We start from the raw sequence: 19,634 nt of genomic DNA, 5'->3' as shown, positions 1-19,634 counted from the left end.
CATTTTCAGGTCACGCTCATAAAACAGTTTTTAATCTTCATGAGACCCCATGATGAAATAAAGATTTGGCTGATGCATTTATGTTTTTCTCCAGTACCTGATTCATATTATTCCCCTCGGGTGGTAAACTGACACATAATCAACATTTTTAGGGTTATCTGAGATTTTTAAAATCATATTTTCTTTTAGTCACATTGAGGTTTGGGGACAACTTTGTTTAAACACAATCAAATTGAGCAATTAAATTCTGTGTAAATAACGTTGATCTAATTTCCCTATTTGTAACTATGGTGTAGCACAGTCTTAGCTGATGCAGAACACACACACAAACAAACGCATGCACAAAGAAATCCATCACATTAGCATGCTGCACAGAATTGATCTCCAGCTGCGCATCGATTGCAACTTTAGTGAAGGTATTGATCTATTGATAGTTTAAGCTCTTGTTATGAAAACTCTCTGCAGGCAAGCCAATCCTAAATCACTGCCATCCTGATATAACTACAGGGAGCCATGACAGTAATAGTAATATTTTGCCTACTACTCTCATAATCTGTGTAATGTCTTTTTTCTCTCTGCGAGCTGTGATATGTGTCTAATGCTTTGAATATACATATGAGAGGGTTGCAAGAGTCATCTTTGGTGAGGGAACAGCTGGCAAACGCTCGGGTTGATTTGTGCCAACTCCTCTGGCTATTTCTGCAGAGACCAACATGTAGCTTCTCCATCTGCGGTTCCTCCACAGGATTTCTGTTGAACTCAGGTCAGCGACGCTCGTTCCACTGAAGCCTACAGACTTGGAAATAAAATATTCATCTGCATGAAAATGGATGATAACTTCAAGGCAGCTGGCAGGAATCTAAGTGAGGAGATTCATTACAAAACAGCAGATTGGAAGAGCAGGATTTCGGAGAAGATGCGGTGATTTAAACTGTGTGAGGTCACCTACTTTTCAGGGTGATAGCAGTGACATTTTCTAAAAGGAAATTGCATAATGTAAACATGTAATAGCAACTATAGTGATAATAATATTTCTATATTGAAGTCTGATTATTTGTGCCAAAAAATGTTTAGGGTGGAAAAAAGGCGCCTAAAGGTAACCAGGATAATTTTGTGCATACTCAGACCTGCGAGGTGATGCATTCACTTTTAATTACTTTAGGCGAGGGGAACAGTCTGCCAGCATCTTTGATGAATATTTACGTAAACTTGTATTTTGTATACATTTAAAATTATATATAATATTATTTTTAAAAATTGGTGTAATAAAAGCAACTTGCATTGAAACGGTTCTATTTTTGATTAAATATGTCTAAAAATATGAAATAAAATACTAAGTGTGAGACTGCTGTCTGGTCATTCCTATCCAAAATCCTGAAATGTGTTCCACTTCAAGTATTTTTTCCTTTTTTTTTTTTTTTTTAAACATTACATTACAGTGGTTTTGTATTTGTAAAATCCCAGCTATCCTCCAGTTGCACGTATTCATCTGAGAGCGACTCTGGGACATGTTATGTCTTTAAATAAAGTATTCATTTGCATGAACATGAATAAATTAAAGGCTCAATGGGAATTCGATTCCATGTAACCTTATTTATGTCAAATGAGAACAGAATCATAGATATCTCAGTTAAAATGGGGCAGATTTTATTGTTTATTTTCTATATAAATAAATGAACAAACACCAGCCACATGGCAGCAACTTAATGCATTTAGGTGTGTAGATATGGTCAAGATGGCCTACTGAAGTTGAAGTTATCTTGAGCATCACGATGGGGATAAAAAGGATATTTATGTGACTTTGATTGTGGCACGGTTGTTAGTGCCAGACAGGGTTGGTGTGACTATTTCAGAAACTGCTGATCTACTGGGATTTTTCCCACACAACCATCTCGAGGGTTTGCAGAGAAATGGTCCAAAAATGATAAAATATCTGGAGAAAGGCAGTTCTCTGAGAGAATGCCTAGCTAATGCCAGAGGTCAGAGGAGACTGTTTCAAGCAACTCAAATAATCACTCGATACAAGCAAAACATCTGTGAGAGCCCAACACCTTGAAGTGAAAGAGCGGAAGCAGGAGAAGCCTACACCAGATCCACTTCTGTCAGCTGAGAACTGGAAACCGAGGCCACAATTTGCAAGGACTCATCAGATGTGAACAGAGAGTTTGAGGAGTTTTTCAGCTGTAATACTTGAATGTTCAGGTCAGAATTTGGCATAAACAACATGAACTCGTGGATCTTTGTATCAGTGGCTCAGGCTGCTGCTGGTGGTGTAATGGTGTGGGGGAAATTTTCTTGATGCATACTGAACCCCTAAGTATCAGCTGAGCATTGTCTAAACGCCATATCCTACCTGAGTATAGTTGCTGACCATGTCCATTCATTTAAGATCACAGTGCACCCGTGTTTTAATGGCTGCTTCCGGCAGGATAACGCGACATGACACGAAGCTCAAATCATCTCCAAATGGTTGCTTGAACATGACACTGTACTCAAATGGCCCCCAGATCTCAATCCAGAAAAAGAGCTTTTGGGATGTGCTTGAAAAGGAGATTTGCATCACAGATGTGCAGCCATGTGTGTTAATATGGAAAAAAATCTCTGAAGGCAAAAAGGGTCCAACCTGGTGCTAGAAAGGTGTAATTAAACAAAGTGTCTGGTAAATGTGATTGGATACAAATGATGAAAGCAAGTGAGCAAAACTATGGAAGAATAATGTTCTGCACAAAGCTGCAAACACTTTGTAGACTGTGTAAATTAAATTAATAGACAGACATATGCATAGAGTAGTATATAAACACAAAAGTAAATTTCATGAGAGAAATAGAAATTCAGTAAAATAATACTAAAAAGCAACAACCAGCAAAAAAGATAAAATTAAGACCAATAAAATAAGTAGAAACCTCATTAAAAAATGAGGAAAACTTAAAACAATCAGAAATAAAATCAAATGTAAATTAAGTGTGAGCCTGATATACATAAGTTTGCTATTCCAGCAAGTTGGAGCCTGAAAGCTTGACTGATACACTCATGTAGCAGTGAGAGGGTCAAGTCTCCTTTTTGTATAAAAAGCAGTTGTAATGATTTATAAGAGCCTTTAACAAAGTCTCTTATTGATAACCTGATGTTTATCATCCACTAATCAATGTGATCAAATCTGATATGTGACATCCTAAGAAACAGAAAATAATCACATGTTTATCTCTATTTTAGCTTTTAAACCTTATTAGAATTTTGCAATTGCATTAGTTATTTTTACGTCTAATCCCATAACATTAACAAACAGTAACAGTTTGTAGTATAAATATCTAAATGTGAGCCTTATGAATGAGCTTCCACATAGCCATGAAATCGCAGCGTTGAACCGGCTGCAGCACTGACAGGACTCTGCTTATTTGCTGCCCGCTGACCTGCTGGGTCACTTATTTAATCAGTTATTTTCCGCTAACGTGCCCGTGTGCACGTTACAAAACTGACCCGCCTGCTGCATGCTACTGAAATTTCAACTCTCCATGGATGCTGCAGGGTTAAGAGCATGCTGCCTGCAGCGTTTGCACAAGCACTACCTATTTATTGCAGAGCAATATAAGCCTGGGCTTGAGGCAGAGTTGCTGTGGAGATTTGCATATTATATTTTCACCCTTGTTGTTGGAGTCAGCAGTGAGTGATGGAGGCAAAAAACCCCGAGCTGCACAGGCCGGGCCAAGAACAGGGAACAAGCCTCTGCTAATTTTCTGGCAAAAAATTCATAATTAACACGTTTGATGTAGAGGCTGCAGTTGTCAAGGTAACTGATGACACCGCATTATCACTTGGCGCTTCTGCACCCTCCATCCTCCCTCTTTCCTCCCATTCATCAAGCAGCCATTGAACAGCTCTTAGCAGGGAGGAGTGGGGAGGGTAACCCCAGCTAAACTCATATTTATTCACAGAAGCAAGTTCAGGCACCTTTATTAGTCTGGTATTAATCTCGTAAAGTCAATTACCATAATAGATGATTATGAATTACAATGGGGAGTGCAGGGCCAGGTAAACTATGAATAATAATTGCACATCACAGGGCTGCACAATTTATTTTCTTTAAAAGGCTCACTTCACTCACATTATAAAATCCTGTACTCTCACTTACCTCTAACCTCCACATTCAAAGCGTGCAGACAGCCATGGGTATTCTGAGAGTAGAATTACTTTAAATACTTGGTGCCGGTGCTTTTCATACAGACTATTTCTTATAGTTGCAGTGAAAACTCGTTTAATGTGAAGGGCAGTCCTTTAAAAATATGATGATGTTTTATAATTGTATTATTCCACTGTATTTTACAGATGTAAGTGCTTGATAGTATTTACATTTTATTCACATTTGTATTCAGGTAGATCTAATTAACTTAATTTTAGGCTATTTGCACACTCATTCACATTGCTTTGAAACTGACGGTTGGTCTCTAGTCGACATTGCCACCAATTGTGATGAGAAGTGGGCGGGTCCTGAAATAAACTTTGCTTACCTTCAACATGAATGATGATGCAACTACCAATGACAATGCAAAATACAACTGCCTGAATAATGACTTGGTAGTAAATATGTTAGAGACATGCCTAAGCATCTAGCGCATGGAAAGTCGTAGTGATGTGCTATGAGTGAATCACTTCCTGGAAACAATAACCACAGTGGCATAAGGTGGGAGGGAGTTCTTAAAGCGACTACAGTTGGAATGAAGAATACCTGTAATTAAGGATGGGAATTTATAGGAATTTAGTGATTATTAATATCACTTATCGTTTTGATTCCTTATCAATTCTCTTACTGATTCGGCATGAGCCCCCGCATCCTCAGGACCTTCTATCGCTGTGCCATTGAGAGCATCCTCACTGGATGCATCACCACCTGGTATGGCAACACCACCGCTTACAACCGCAAAGCTCTCCAGAGAGTAGTGCGGTGTGCTGAACGGATAATTGGAGGTGAGCTTCCCTCCCTCCAAGACATCTACAGGAAGCGGTGCCTGAGGAAAGCGGGGAGGATCATCAAGGACTCCAGTCACCCCAGCCATAAACTCTTCAGACTACTTCCATCAGGAAGGAGGTTCTGCAGCATCCGGTCCCGTACCAGCAGACTGAGAGACAGCTTTTTCCACCAGGCCATCAGACTGCTGAACACGTCATAGACACCTCACCCTCACTACTGGAACTTCAACATTATGCACTCCATACTGTACATTAATGCCACTGTTTTGCACATACCTACCTCTGTATATTTTATATTTTATATATCTTATTTTATTGTTTACTCTATTTCATTTGTAAAACATGTATATACACACTCACACACACACACACACACACACACACACACGTAGAAAAACATATTTAGTACACACATTCAGTAATGTATATACCTTTATATATGGTACATATATTTATTACTTTTAGATTAACCATTTTTATATTTTGCTTGTTGCACGTTATTGTATTTTGCACAACTCTGTTGCTTGTGAAGCTTGCACACAAGAATTTCACTCGCATGTACTGTACCAGTGTACCTGCACATGTGATGTGACAATAAAGGTGATTTGATTTGATTTGATTTGATTCTCGTTGTATGTGCTTTGCGTCGCCATCATCAGTAAGCAGCATATCAGAGACATTACATTCCTGCAAATTAATGTTTGTGCATGTTAGAGGTATTTCCTCTCTTTGTTGCGATCAGTGTTGGGGTCGTTACTCAAGAAACTGATATATTATAATTACACAAACAGACGTTCCTATAAGTAATACAGTACATTATATTATTCATTACATCATTATTCATTACATTACTTTCACGTTTCTTTGTAAAATGACCTGAAACAAATTGTCTTGTAATGACTATTTAACAATATAAACCTATAGACTACACTCCTACACGACACACAAATCCCTATTCTAGAGGAGACACATATGATCTTTCTCTTAGCATTTAGGTATGAACACAAAGTCGACAGCACAAAGCACAGATAGAAAACCAGCACAGAGACTTCGAGGCGATCGTCACGGTGATTCTACAATAGAAACATGAACAGGTAGAAACAGAAGCTGCAGCCTGACTGCTCATCGCTGCTTTTGTTACCTGTTGAAGTTCAGGGTCTGACTGCTGGGTTGTGGTTAACATTCACTCAGCTTTCATATCACTTGCCTTGTGGCTAGCTTAGCATTAGCATGCCGTCTGTGCAGATGCTTGCAAAGAGCTGAAGTTGTGTTAGCATCATAAAGCAGCTGTTTTTGTTCTGGATCCAGTTTGCACTTTACCATTGTGCTTTTATCCTTTTGTGCAATAAAAATAAAAGTAATGTCCATATCCACGCTGTAGACTACGCCACTATTTTCCTCCTCTGACACATGAACTAAACTCAGCCAATTGCAACCACAAGTGGAATCAATCGGCAGGCAGACTAACAATTCAAAGGAATTCGATTACTGGCAACTGATTCTTCACAAGAACCAGCTCCCCATTCCTATCCCTACCTGTGATTGACATATGACCTGCAACCAAATATGCTAAAGGAAACCAGAGACCTCAGTTTTAAAGTGTGCTCCAGTTACCAGGTAACCTTCCAACTTGCAGTACTTTAGATATAACATAATGTCATATGGCAGTGTGAGGCATTCTTCACTCTCATTGGTAGTCGCTTCAGTCACTCAGCTGGAAGTTGAGAAAAGCTTATCTCGAGTTCTGCCAGCTTCCCAATGCCAGCAGTTAATTATGTCCTGGAATGTCATTCACTTTCTGTGGTCTCTGGTCACTGCCTTGCTTGTTTGAATACATAAAACATTAAATTAATTTTCATGCTCTGTTTTCATACAGGTGAGTTGTGATATGCCTGCAGTGCTACGATCTACAAACATATATACAAACGTACATATGTTATGATCGTTGTAGTACAATGTTAACTGTTAGAAGGGCTGAAAGTTCATCAGTGCTTTGGAACCTCATTTCAACCAGTCACACCATTAGAAATCAGCGCATTAATATGCTGCTACAATGGTCCATGCTTTAGTTAATGTGCTTGTAGTGGGAACTCATAACATTGGCTGATCATTTCCCCTAACTTTGAAATTTAATTGTGTGCAAGCCCCTCATTCTCCAATCGATCACTTGACCGTTGGCACAGCAGATCAAGCAAATAAAAAACAGTAAATTCTATTAGCCCTGTTAATAATTAAGGCTTGTGCAAGCAATGATTAGACCTGTGTACATAAATATGTTTAGTCAGATTAAAAACACAAGACATTCATGCTTCGGGTAAGGAAGTTAATGGTTTACAGTGTTTGTATTAATAAGAACTCTATATTTTAATGTGTTGCTACACTGTTGGTTGTTGCATTATTACCTACAGTTGCTGTAAGTCTTAATAGATTTACATATTCTGCGAAGTGTTCCATTCTAACTTAGAATTAATTAAATCTGTGCTACCATGTGAGTCAGATATTAACAAGCCTATGACACAATGTCATGTTTCCAGTAAAGCCTTTTAGTTAAGCTACATCAATGGTTACATTAACTGTAAACAGCAGCGGGTGGTGGAATCCACCTTTTGGAACCCAGTCAGCCAATGAAAACAGAGTATAAGAACTCTAAACTACATTAACGACTAGCGCATTAATATCTACATTAACTGTAAGTAGTCACAGGTGCGCGTGTACCAGGAACTTACCGACGATTTCGAACAGGACACAGCTAATCAGATGTAGGCATCCACTCCAGGATTGGTCGATCATTTGCAGTACTTTAGAAAGGCGAACGTGGGCTAGTGTCATATTGTCCAATCAATGAGTTGGGCGCAGAGAGCAGCGGACCTCCGTGAGAGCAGTTTTTGTCAGAGAGGCAGAGACGCCGAAGCAGCATCAGCGCCGGGCGTACGTGGAGCCTTGGAGCATCACTGGGGAGAGCGCACACATCCACCACAAAGAGCAGGCTGAAATAACGCGACGACACTTGAACGATTATTTTATAAACGCGTCGTCTTACTCATTTTTATTTTTATTCTCTTTGTGTTGGTTTTATTGTCATTGTTATACTGGAGGAGGCGAAAAAAAGACCGAGCGAAGCTTTACTGCGGCTAATCAATTTCCTTTTTCCAGACCTGGGAATTACAATGAAACATGTAGGTGACACATTTCCATTCACAATTCACGAATCACAATAGGGATCCCAGCGGAAGCGACAAAGAAGAAAGCAGGTAAAAAAAAAAAAATCTATTTCATTCTGAGCACTGCTGCTTTGAGAGGCATGAAAATTGTGAACTGGAGTGGCATGCGATGCTTTTAATCCTGCGTAACTTCAAAGCTGTAGTCACATTTTGGGTTTGCGAGTGTCGGAGTTTACATTATGGCATCTTCAACCCACAATTTGTTTTTGTTTTTTTTTATTGTTGTAAAATACGATTAAAATTCACTTAAAAGGCATCAGCAGTGCCACATTTTCCCTACTAGGGCGCATGTGTGGCATTGCAATCTTTGCGCTTTATTGGAGAGCCTGTGTTTATTTACTGATGGGGACAAAACTGCATTTTACTTCAATTCACACGTTGCACTGTTATTTTTTCCTCTCTCTTCAAAGGGGAAAATGGTGACGGGTGCCGCATCTATAGGATCAGCATCCTCCTCTCCGTGGAGCCCCTGCGTAAAAGAAAAATCAGGTATTTTGCCCTCTTTATTGTGTCGGTACTGCAGTGTGGTAGACAGGCGAACAGGTTTTTATCGTGAGGCTCGTCTGCAGCCATACATGCATACAATGCAGGAACGCCTCAGCATAATGCAACAAAACCCTCCCATTTTGTGTCTTACTGTGATGCCCTGAATGCAGCTGCAGCATCAGCCATACATGGAGACACTAGCTGCATAAAAAGAGAGATGATTGTGTGCTTTTTGTCTGCATCTGTGACTACATTATAAGGGGGGAAAGAGGGCTCGAACGCACATGCACACGCATGACTGGATAAAATATTGCAGAAATCCTGCAAACTAACTACCCTTCTCTGCGCTGCACAGGTGCTGAGTAGCATTCACCTAACTTAGTGTGTGCCTGTGTGAATCTGCGATGGGCATGCATGCGTGTAGGTGTCTGTGTAGGTGCATGCTTGTGGATGATATCACCTTGCATATATATGGTTGCAGGGCCATGTGTGTGGTTGAGGATGTGTTTTAACCAGGATTTTTTAGAGCTGCACACCTACACCTGCCTCACCGGGTTACTGAAACCGAGGGTACATTAGAGAAGAGCTTCCCCTACCTCCATTATTTACGCACTTAGATTTGGCCTGTTGGGCCACATTAAAATAGTGGTGTGATACTTCACCAGCAGCAGAGTGACTAATTGAAACTTCAAATTAAATCCAGCCTGAAAACACTTTAAATATATAAAACAGAAAGAAAAAGGCTTTTGGCAGTGCACCCTGCATTTCTAACCTCTTTGTTCAGTCATTACAGTACAATTGTAAACAACGTCCCATCTGCATATCAAATGTCACTATTTTTGGAATAATTAATTATCTTTTACTCAATAAAATGTCAGAAAATTTGGAAAAAATAAGCAAGTACAATGTTTGTTAGTACTACCAGCAATCCAAGATTTTACCATATTAAATGTACATCCACATAAAACCCATTGTTACATTTCATAAGAAATAAGAAACACAAATGCACTTCCTGGGACTGAACCCAGGACCATCTTGTTATGAGGCCACCATGCTATAATGCTACCATCCCCTTTTGACTTACCATCCAAGTCAAAGGTGTGGCCTGAGGGCCTGAACTGGCCTAGAAAATGAGTCCAATGTGGCCAGCTTAATGGATTAACAATGTGTGAAACTTGCTGTGAAGTCAGTAATTGCTTCAGGTTTTCATTAAAATGCACAGCTGTCCATCAAGCGATGATGATGCTAGCTTTATTACAAAGGAGTGAACACGTATGAGAAGTTAGAAGTATGTGGATCTCGAAGAAAAGATGTGCTTTAGTTACACAAATTCTACCAAACAGCTACAAGATTACAGTAAAAAAGATTCAATTTGGATGAAAAAATAAAGGAAAAACAGTGCAGAGGCACAAGACTGACATAATGGCTTAAAACAGTGAAGGAACTATCCCATAATGCAAATCCCAGATTCCACTGCAGACAATTTCCAACCTGATCAAAGTGAATACTTCTATATATATTTAGCTTGTATTGTATGAATGTGTAATAAAGCATTGCCTTAGTTATGGTACAGTTACTGCTCACAGTTTCTGAAGTTCTTTCACTAAGCAACCTGACATTTGGAGGTTTATGCATTTCCATGGTAACTGCAACCTCCACCAACCGGAGACGTCGCTGTTTCAGTTTAGGATTGCAGGCAGAGTAGTTTGGGTTTTTTTCTTGCACTGGATTGCTAATAAAATGTGTTTTTGCTAAAACAAGGTTGAGTCTGAAGGTTGTTTCTGCAGAAGCAAATCATGTTGCTCATAGTAAGTCTACTTTGGATTGTTGCCACGTTGTGGCTCATAATCAAAATCCCCATAATCAAAAATGGGATTTTTTTGCTCAATGTTAAATTCTATACAGTAGAAAAAACACAAAACAACCAATCATATGCATCCATAATCTGCCAATGAGGCACCAACTAGCATTTATTCATGGGATTTAAAGTCAGTCATTGTCTCTGCAACAGAGGGTCCACTTATCTTGGGTGGCACCTTAAATATTATAGTACCGAATATAAACTGGAAAAGTGCAGCTGAGGGTCGGTATATAAGTTTTCACCCAGTGTCACTGAAATCCACTTAATAAGATACTTCTAAAAACGAATAAAGAAATAAAAATGTAGTTTTACTGGAGCAGTTATCGTAGCTGCAACCAATCACTAATGCTAACAAGGTGATATTCATGAGATAGTAGCAGCGATATAATGAAATTCAGACACTTTCAGCAATGAGGGGTGAAATACCTGCTTCATTTTTTCTTAGACTTATTGTCATATTGAGGGTGATAGCGTGTGGTGTAAAAGATTTCCTGTATCTGTCCATGTGGCAGCAGGACTGAATCAGTCTGTTGGATAAACTGCCCCGTTGCTTGTCCAGTAAGTGGTACAGAGGGATGAAAGTAGGAGAACATACCTCAGTGTCTCGCTGGGGAAAAGAGAAGCGGTAGATCAACAGATTAATGGGTACAGGTCTGTCGTAGTAAACGGAGAGCTGAGTGTACTGGTTGATTTACTGGTTCATGCTAACCTCACCTACGACCATAAACGGTGGGTAGTGACTGAAAGAATGAATTCATGGATACGAGCAGCAGAAATCAGCTTTCTCTGAACGATGTCTGGGCTCTGTGTTAGAGATAGCAAGAGGAGCTCGGTCATTCAGCAGGGGCTCAGAGTACAGTCGCTACTCCTCTGCATCGAAGGAAGCCAGCTGAGGTGGTTCAGCATCTGATTAAGATGCCTCTTGGACAGCTCCTGAGGTGTTTCTGTCCAGCTGGAAGGAGATCCTGGGAAGGCCACACTGAAAGGATTATTCTTCTTGGAATAATAATATTTTTTATTATAGTCCAGGTGATTGTTCTCTTGTGGGTGCCAAAATTTCTCATTAACAGGAAAACCCTAATCTTTAAATCCAGATGTTTCTAGCAACCTGTCTCAACATCTGAATTAGTGTTTCTGAGATGTTTGAATATATTTTTCAGAAAACTATTGAACAGAAGTTGAATTATTAAACCAGGATAAGTGAGGCTTATATAGACTGAAAAATCATTTCTGTTTCTGCTTCCTTGCAATCGGCTCTTTTACACCAACATGTTGTATTAACAGGGGGTAAAAACCCCACGAGAGATCACTGTGTACACCCACAGTGGCCTCGATGGAGCTGACTGCAGTGTAGCTACAGGACATGATGCGTCTGAGGAAGGGGCAAAGCTGCAGATATAGATGTGAATAACCCCACAGCTTTCAAGCTGCATGTATACCTATACACGCCTACCTGCCTCTGAGTGAAACCAACATGCTCCCGCCCACTCTCTGCGAGCTGTTGAAGGGCATTCTGGGAAAAGCAGGGAATCACAGATTGAAGTGGAAGCTGGGGAGAACGTGGGGATAGCAGCCTGATGACAAAATAGTTACACATCACAGAGGGATGATATAACAGTTTGAGACTATCAGAGGGAGGGTGTTCATCAAAATGTGGTTTATTTTGGGCAAAGTGGCAGAGTTTAATGTCATAAAAGGCTTTAAGTTACTGTCCTTTGTCGCATGGCTGTTGACTTCAGCGTGCTCGTGCACGTTGGGTCCGGCAGCACGTTCCAAGTGTGGTGGAGGAGGTGGATCGTCTGCAGCTTCGCCATTAATCACGGTTGTTTCATGAGTCAGCGGTGATTAATCTGGTTGATGGTGGTCATGCCTTCAGTGGCCCCCTCCTCAGAGGGGGATGGTTGACCTTGAGCTCAACCCCGGATGTTGGGGGATTTCACCAGCAGCTTGTGTGCAGTCTCAGGTGTTCACGTCATCACTGGAGACGTGGGTACAAATGACTGATGGTATTCTGAGCTTGCAGCAACCTTCGGGAAGGAACAAGTTCTTTTGTGCTCTGCAGTGACTCGACCGGATCCAACACCTGTAGGTGTATTTTTAAAAGGATGATCTCAAGTTGAGCACACTCATACCAAAATATGTGCTATTTAAACCCAAAGATTTATTATGCATTTTTAAATTTTGACTTTTTTTTTTATTAGATTTGTTTTATTTTCCCTTTAGTTTAGTTTCAGTTCATTTTAAGAGGTATGCTCATTTAATTTAGGTTTTATTGTTTTATTTATAAGACAAAAGACTAAAACTTGAATGTTACACAATAACATTTTAGTTAGTCTACTGATTATTTCAGTTACCTAAAATTAGTTTAAACCAGTGCTGTGGGGCTGCATGGCGTCAACACGTTAGCGCGGTTAACTTGTTAGCGTGTTAGCAGCCCCTCGCACAGGAGTGATCTGCGCTGACACGCTAACGGAGACTTGCTGCTTTAATGCGGTTATGGCATTAACGTCATTTTAACGAGATTAAAGCTGACAGCACTAGTTTAAACACATATTTTTAGTTTTAAGTTGAGTGATATTTAACTGTGTCATGCTTGGCTATTGCATATTTCATATAATACTCTTCATTAGTTTTATCTGAAAAAAATGGTGCAAAGCAGACGTCTTAATTAACAGTGTGAACGCTGACATGTGTCTGACCTGGTTGGGCTCAGTGCTGGCTGATCCCGTATCAGCTGGGACCGACACTGGAGCAGACTCAGTGTCTGCGGAGGTTATTTGGAGTCAGTCACATCCCTTATGCAATGGCAAAGTAGAACAAAGCCTGTTATTCACACTTTGATGGATTTAAGTGACTTTCTGTTTTTTTCCCCAATATTTTTAGATGAGATGACTAATGGATGAAAGCTGCAGAGCTTCAGAGTGTGTGCACCTTATTTTCATCTGGCATATTGTCCTTGCATGAGTGGCTCAAGGTTTCTGTGAATTAGAGTAACTGCCTCCAACATAATAGATCGCGGTGAGATACTAGTAGCTGGACTGTAAATCAGATTCAGTGAATCACTGACATTATCAATCTTCCACTAAATGAAATACCGCATTTCCTCAAATAAAAACCCGTAGTCAGTTAAAAGTTGGGTCACTGATAATGGCCAAAGGTGTGAATGACTTTAACAGATTTCCTGAGTCCATTACAGGCTGGAAAATAAAACTACACCACCCAGCTGTTGTTGTTGGAGAGGGTATGCTTGAAAAGTAGAGCTGTCCTGAATACTCTGGTGGTTTGACGGTAATTGACGGGAATATGCAAAGCTTCAGTGGGCAGAGTGGAGTCCTCTGACAAAATCACCTTACGCATTAAAGATAATGTCTGTGCTGCGATATCAGCTATACTAATGAGTAAAATGAGCACTCAGAGTGAACGTTAGAAGACATCCAAGGTTATGCCCACAATCCTTTCCCAACATTTTGAGGCTGCCACAGTTATAATTGGCTAGTGTAGACGTATCAGACACACATGGTCAGGATGGAGTTATGAAAAAGTGTGAATTCATTATTATAAAGTGGAGATTTTAGGTCATATTATCCATTTCTATTTGACAGTGTGTGGTTCATTTAATATTCCCCTACATCAAAAGAACTGAGAAGGTCTCCATGATATTTACCGTCTAATACAGTTTGTGTTTTCGTGTGGGAGAATATGACTTGTTCTAAATTAAGCAGTTGTTGTCAACAAAGAGACTTTGTTGCTAGATTTAATGAGGTTTCTGATGTCCTCTGTAATCGACGTGTAAATGCATTTCCTGGAAAAATGTCTCATTTTGCAGACAGCAACAGGAAACTGAAAAAAACGTGGACAAAATACTATAAGTTGAAATTATTTTCTTAACTTATTAAGCTTCAACAGCCTCTCTTTGTTTTTTACAGGAGCTATGCCCACGATAATGAAGAGTTATTTAAAATATATTTGTTTATAGGCTTTGATGTTATTGTAATTGCACTTCAGATCACTAGATTATAATGTTTTGCTGTGATCTATGGATTACAGCTGAAAGTACCCAGCAGAAAAAGCTTTTATGTGTTTATGCACAATATTTAAAACATCAAATATCCATAAAAATGTTTTTTTTATTGATTTAAACAGCATTGTATATTCATTTTAATTCGTTGTTGATAAAAGTATTACAGAGTGACCAGGGCATCTATATTTTGGTGTTAACATGATATGAGCATACTGTAATTCAAACATACCTTATTTGTAAAAAGTAACACGTGACAGTTGTCTTGTTTGTATAACTTGTGGTTGGCAAAAAAATGATTGAAAACCAAAATTAATAAATCATAGGTAAAGGAATCAGTTTGTGTATAATACAAGCAAAAGGAGCCATTAAAAGATTTGGTGAGACTGAAGAGTTAGTCCCTGCATTTATTACTCCTACAGTGGACTGTTGTAATTCATTATGTAAAAAACAAACAAACTCCTAAAAACTCCTTGAAAACGTTCAGTTAATCCAGAATATAAGGTCTTGAATCCCCCATCTCATCTTACCTCTACCTTATTTCTTTTTGATACAATATGGCCATAATTGGCTCCAATAGCTAATTTTGCCCGGTTGCTTGGGGGTTAACCACACTGCCTTCCACACACAGAGAAACTCTCAAATTATATCCATGTATTGACTTTCTCTGGTATCTTCCCACAACATCGGGTCTGAGACTCTTGGCAGAAGTGATTGTTGTTGCAGAGTGTCTGTTGACTTGTTTTGTCAGAGCTGCTTGCCAGTGTCACTGTTTGAGCTGCTCAAACTGAAATTATTTACCAAGAGGTTAGTCATCGCACTCAGGCCTCGAGTTGTGTATGACTGGCTAAATGAGAACTGAAAAAGCCCGTCGCTGCGCCGACACCTTTCAGTTGGCTGTGAGGGAGGTGCAGCTCTGTGTGGCCATTTAAAAAAAAAAAAGTATTTCTTTTTTCTCCAAGTCCTATCCATCACCTTCAGCAGATGGGCGTGCGTGGCAAACATCCCACTGCTGCATGTACGTGACAGCAAAACATTATGTTTAATTTACGCCTTCTGAAACCGTCGCAGCAAAAACTGCACCTCTGTTCCCATGGCGCGGGAATGGAGATCGTCGAGATCCAACTGACTAATTATGCTCGATAATCTTTTGAGGAAAATATTCAGAGTGGTTTCGCAGGTCTGCAGCTTTGGGAGTAACAAGCGGATAAATCTGAGAGATATCTGTGAGATGTCTCACTATTCTCCTCATTCACAGTGGCTGTCACTGTCTGCTTCACAGTTATGAGGAAAGCATATGGTGCAATAAACTGAGTGCATCATGTAAAAAAGAACTTTTCCATGCAGCATCCCATAATAATAACTATTATACTTTTATTCATAATAATAATAACAACAACAGCTTAATATCCCTTATAGTCATATTTAAATATGATTGTTAATTATAAATTCTTAAAATTAATATTAACAAACAACATTCTTCTATTTTTTTCTATAAGGTGGCTTTAAAATCAAAAGGTACTTATGGATAAGCAACAACAGGTACATCTTACGCCCCTGAAAGTTCTTATCGCTATCGGATATCATGATGTTATCATGTTGCCTAGCAACCACCTACCAATGGACTAAAATGACCCATTTGCAGCCTTCAAGCACCTATAACACCTTATAAAACCATCGTAGGCAATTTCAGTTTCACAAAATGACATCTTTAAAACTTGAATTGTGCATGATATAGTATGCAAGTGAAGCCTGTCACTGCTAGTGGCAACAATAAACCAGACCATGAGCGTGTCTTTGGCCAAGTAGCTAGGTACCATAATAAAGCTATACCAAAATCTGAGGGAATCAGGATACATACCAGGCGTGGATAGGCTTCCTGCTGATATACAGGAGAGAGCTCAGGTGAAAGGATGGAAAAGGCCCTGGGAACTTGGCTCCTGGTTGAGGTTGATAGAATAGAATAGCTCTTAAAAATGGAGAAACTACCAAAAATCCAAAGCACCCAGTAATAACAACTTGTACTACAGTGTTGCTAGCCTGGATGCTTGAGGAGACCTTGGGCCAAAGCAAAGACAAAGAGGGATGAATAGATCATTTCAGCCTTGTACAGAAATGGTGTTATGCAAGCCCGTGGTAGATTGATACTAGGGTAGCCATGCCCATCACGCCAAACCAAATGGTGACTGTATGTGTGATGGTACAAATAGTCTTGGTATTGTATGAGGGTGTGTACTCATTGGGAGTTAAGATCCTACAGGAAAGAGTAACTCTTAAGGACAGGAGGAGTCCAAAGAGGATCTGAAAGACAAGTCAAGTCGTGCTTGAGGAGGCTGATCCCTGAAAGCTAGAAGCTAAAGGGAAGGAAGTATTCTAGTATTCTAGGAAGCAAATATTGTAGGAAACTAATAAGGATGTGTACGAACTGAAAAGCTGACATCAAGGTACTGGAAGAAATAACTTATTACAAATACCTTACGTCTAGTAACCACCTAACAAAGATACAGATCAAACAATATTGGGCATACGCTAATCTAAATGAAATATATTGGAATGTAAAAATCAGAACACATGTAATAATAAAAATAAGATGATTTCTAAAATAGGATAAATTCCAATCAAAAATCTGAATGTAGTAAAAATGGCTCTCATTTTTCATAAAAACAAAAATAAGGTAAAAAAAAAATCTGGTAATTCTTTGTTTTTACATTCATCGGGCCCAATCAGCCCAAATATCAAAGAGAAATTAAAAATGCATGCCGTGGAAGAGTTCGGGTCTTAGGAGGTTAAAGTAAAATAGCTCAATAAATTCAGTAAAGCAAAATAGAATAAATAAAAGTAAAAATTCCTCAAATGTTCTTCGTCATAGACTAAACAATTAATCAGTTAATCAAGAAAACAACAGGAATATTATTTCCATCTACATCTCATTTGGTTTATTCAGCATTAACTACTCAAAAAGGCAGAATTTTATCTCTGCTGCATTGATTTTGTCTCTTGCAGGACCTTCGCTTGATAAGCATGCAATGCATTTTTCAAGGTTCTGTTGGAATGAACCCAAATACTGTGCAAAAAAGAGAAAAGGGAAATGCTATATGGCTCTAAAGGCTTATCCGACAGGCGCTACGAGTTTAAAACATGTAAAAAAGAAATGTATACCTGAAGCAATTCAGCAAGCAAGATGGACCAACACGTATCAACTCTAAGTCTTTGTCAGCGTCTCAGGCTCTGATGAAAATAGTTTATCCTAGATGGAGTGCCTCAGAAACTCCCAAACACTGTGAGCTAGTCCCTTCATGTTAGGAAGTGGCATTTTCATGGTGTGTGTCCCGAGGAACTGGGGCACGAAGATACACAGCGACCCTGTGAAAGTAGGCCAGATGGACCACAGTGAATGAACAGGATTTGTGTTCCTGTGCAGAACTTTAGAAATGAATGAATTTCACCAAATGTCACTTAAAATGGGACAAAGGAAATCATTTAGACTTTAAGATTCATAGATCAGGTTTTCCTAATGCTAAAACTTATCTTTGTGGAGTGACTGACACACATGTAGGCTTGATTGATTGTTCCACATATAGTTATCACAATAAGTCCATGTCCCCTTACCTAAATGGATTCAATGCATTTCCTGTTATTTATGTTTTTTACTCCTCTTACATGGTGCGGCACAGAAAGAGAGAAACACTTCTCTGTGTAACAACGGTGAGGAGAATGAAATATTTAAAAGTGTGGAAACACGTCTCTAGAGTCAGTGTTGACAGTGTTTTGCATGTAAATATGAAAACGCAAATGTCCATAAAACAGAGATAAACACAGTTTTTCACCAGTTCATCTCTCTGCGCCAGGTGTGCTAGTCATTACAGCAGCATAAGCCCACACACAGAGGCGACTTAATTATATATAAATGGCTTAATGATTGTAAGTATCTATTAGGCAGCTGATTGTTTAGCTGTAGGAACTGTCAGTCACAAGTTCCTGTTCAGAGCAGGGGTGGATTTAGTGATTAGCTTTTAATTTAATGCAGTTCTGTTGAAGTTTGTTGCTCAAGAACGTTAATTTATATACAGCACGTATGAGAAATGCAATCAATATAGATTGCATTTTTCCTCTTAAAAAAATATAGAATAATGAAAAATAAAGTTCCGATAAGCCCGATCAGACTTTTCCATTGCTAGTTTGTAAAGTGACGTTTAAATGTTTGGCTGCTCTTGTCTGAGGGGGAGTTGATCCGGTCATAGAGAAGTTTTAGGATACTTGAATGTATAACACGCCCACAACGAAGATGCATTTGGAAACTGAGTCATGATCATCACAGCCTTTGGTCGGGTGTTTCCGAACTCAAGGACTCTCTAAATGCAGCGCTTTAGTCACGGTAGTTTTGAAAAAGAATTGGATAACAGTGCAGCTGGGCTAACAGTCGCACTACAAAGGCTGAAGTTTCAGACAAAAAACAAAAGTGACAGTGGTTTACAGCAGTTCTCGGCAATTTTCACATCATCTGTACAGGCATGTTTTCTTCTTGGAAATGAAGCTGCGAGCTGTATTTTGTAATAAGCAATACATTTCCTTATTGTAATAGCGTGTGCTAATAGTGCTAATAGCGTGTTCTTTTACTGCTCAAAATGGTTCCTTCCTTCAGTTCATCCTCTAAAACTTAGCTCCTCCCCTTTAAGCCAGCTGTCTTCTGATAGGATGCCCCTCATAAACAGCAGGTAGAGCTGTCTGTGGAGTGTTTGAAGCTGATTCCTGGAGTCAAATGCGAGAAGTTAAATAAAGTTTAATGAAAGCTATGTGCTGCCTGTAAAATGAAACTAAATCTCACCAAGTTATCGACCCGAGTGTGCTCTGTTTGTATTTTCCAGGTCTAAATATGCTTTGTTAAACTGTTTTGTAGTGGATCAGCCCACCGAACACCAGATTACTCAGCTCTGAAATCATTATAACATTATGTTGTGTCATTGCAATGAGAGTTAATGGAAGCATGAGTCTCTCATAATACTCCCGACTCCGTGTTATCATCTGAAAACTAGGCTACATTAATGGATTTTATTTTTAAACCAGTTTTATTCCACTGCTGCAT

At 39.3% G+C, this 19,634-nt stretch overlaps 1 protein-coding gene across 2 annotated transcripts in view; it reads left to right on the top strand.

Moving 5' to 3' along the window:
* Positions 1 to 7,792: 7,792 nt before the first annotated feature.
* Positions 7,793 to 19,634, top strand: part of shisa7b (shisa family member 7) — a 52,124-nt gene continuing 40,282 nt past the window's right edge. The window contains exons 1-2 of one of the 2 annotated variants that reach the window (XM_019351070.2): positions 7,793 to 8,216; positions 8,597 to 8,675. The gene's annotated coding sequence lies outside the window, so the exon portion shown is untranslated. The remainder of the gene's footprint in view (positions 8,217 to 8,596; positions 8,676 to 19,634) is intronic. The other variant, XM_005457560.4, reaches the window with a different exon arrangement.

This window comes from Oreochromis niloticus, linkage group LG22 (assembly GCF_001858045.2).
Source record: "Oreochromis niloticus isolate F11D_XX linkage group LG22, O_niloticus_UMD_NMBU, whole genome shotgun sequence".
Taxonomy (NCBI): Eukaryota; Metazoa; Chordata; class Actinopteri; order Cichliformes; family Cichlidae; genus Oreochromis; species Oreochromis niloticus.
This window is presented reverse-complemented; position numbering and strand designations above follow the sequence as displayed.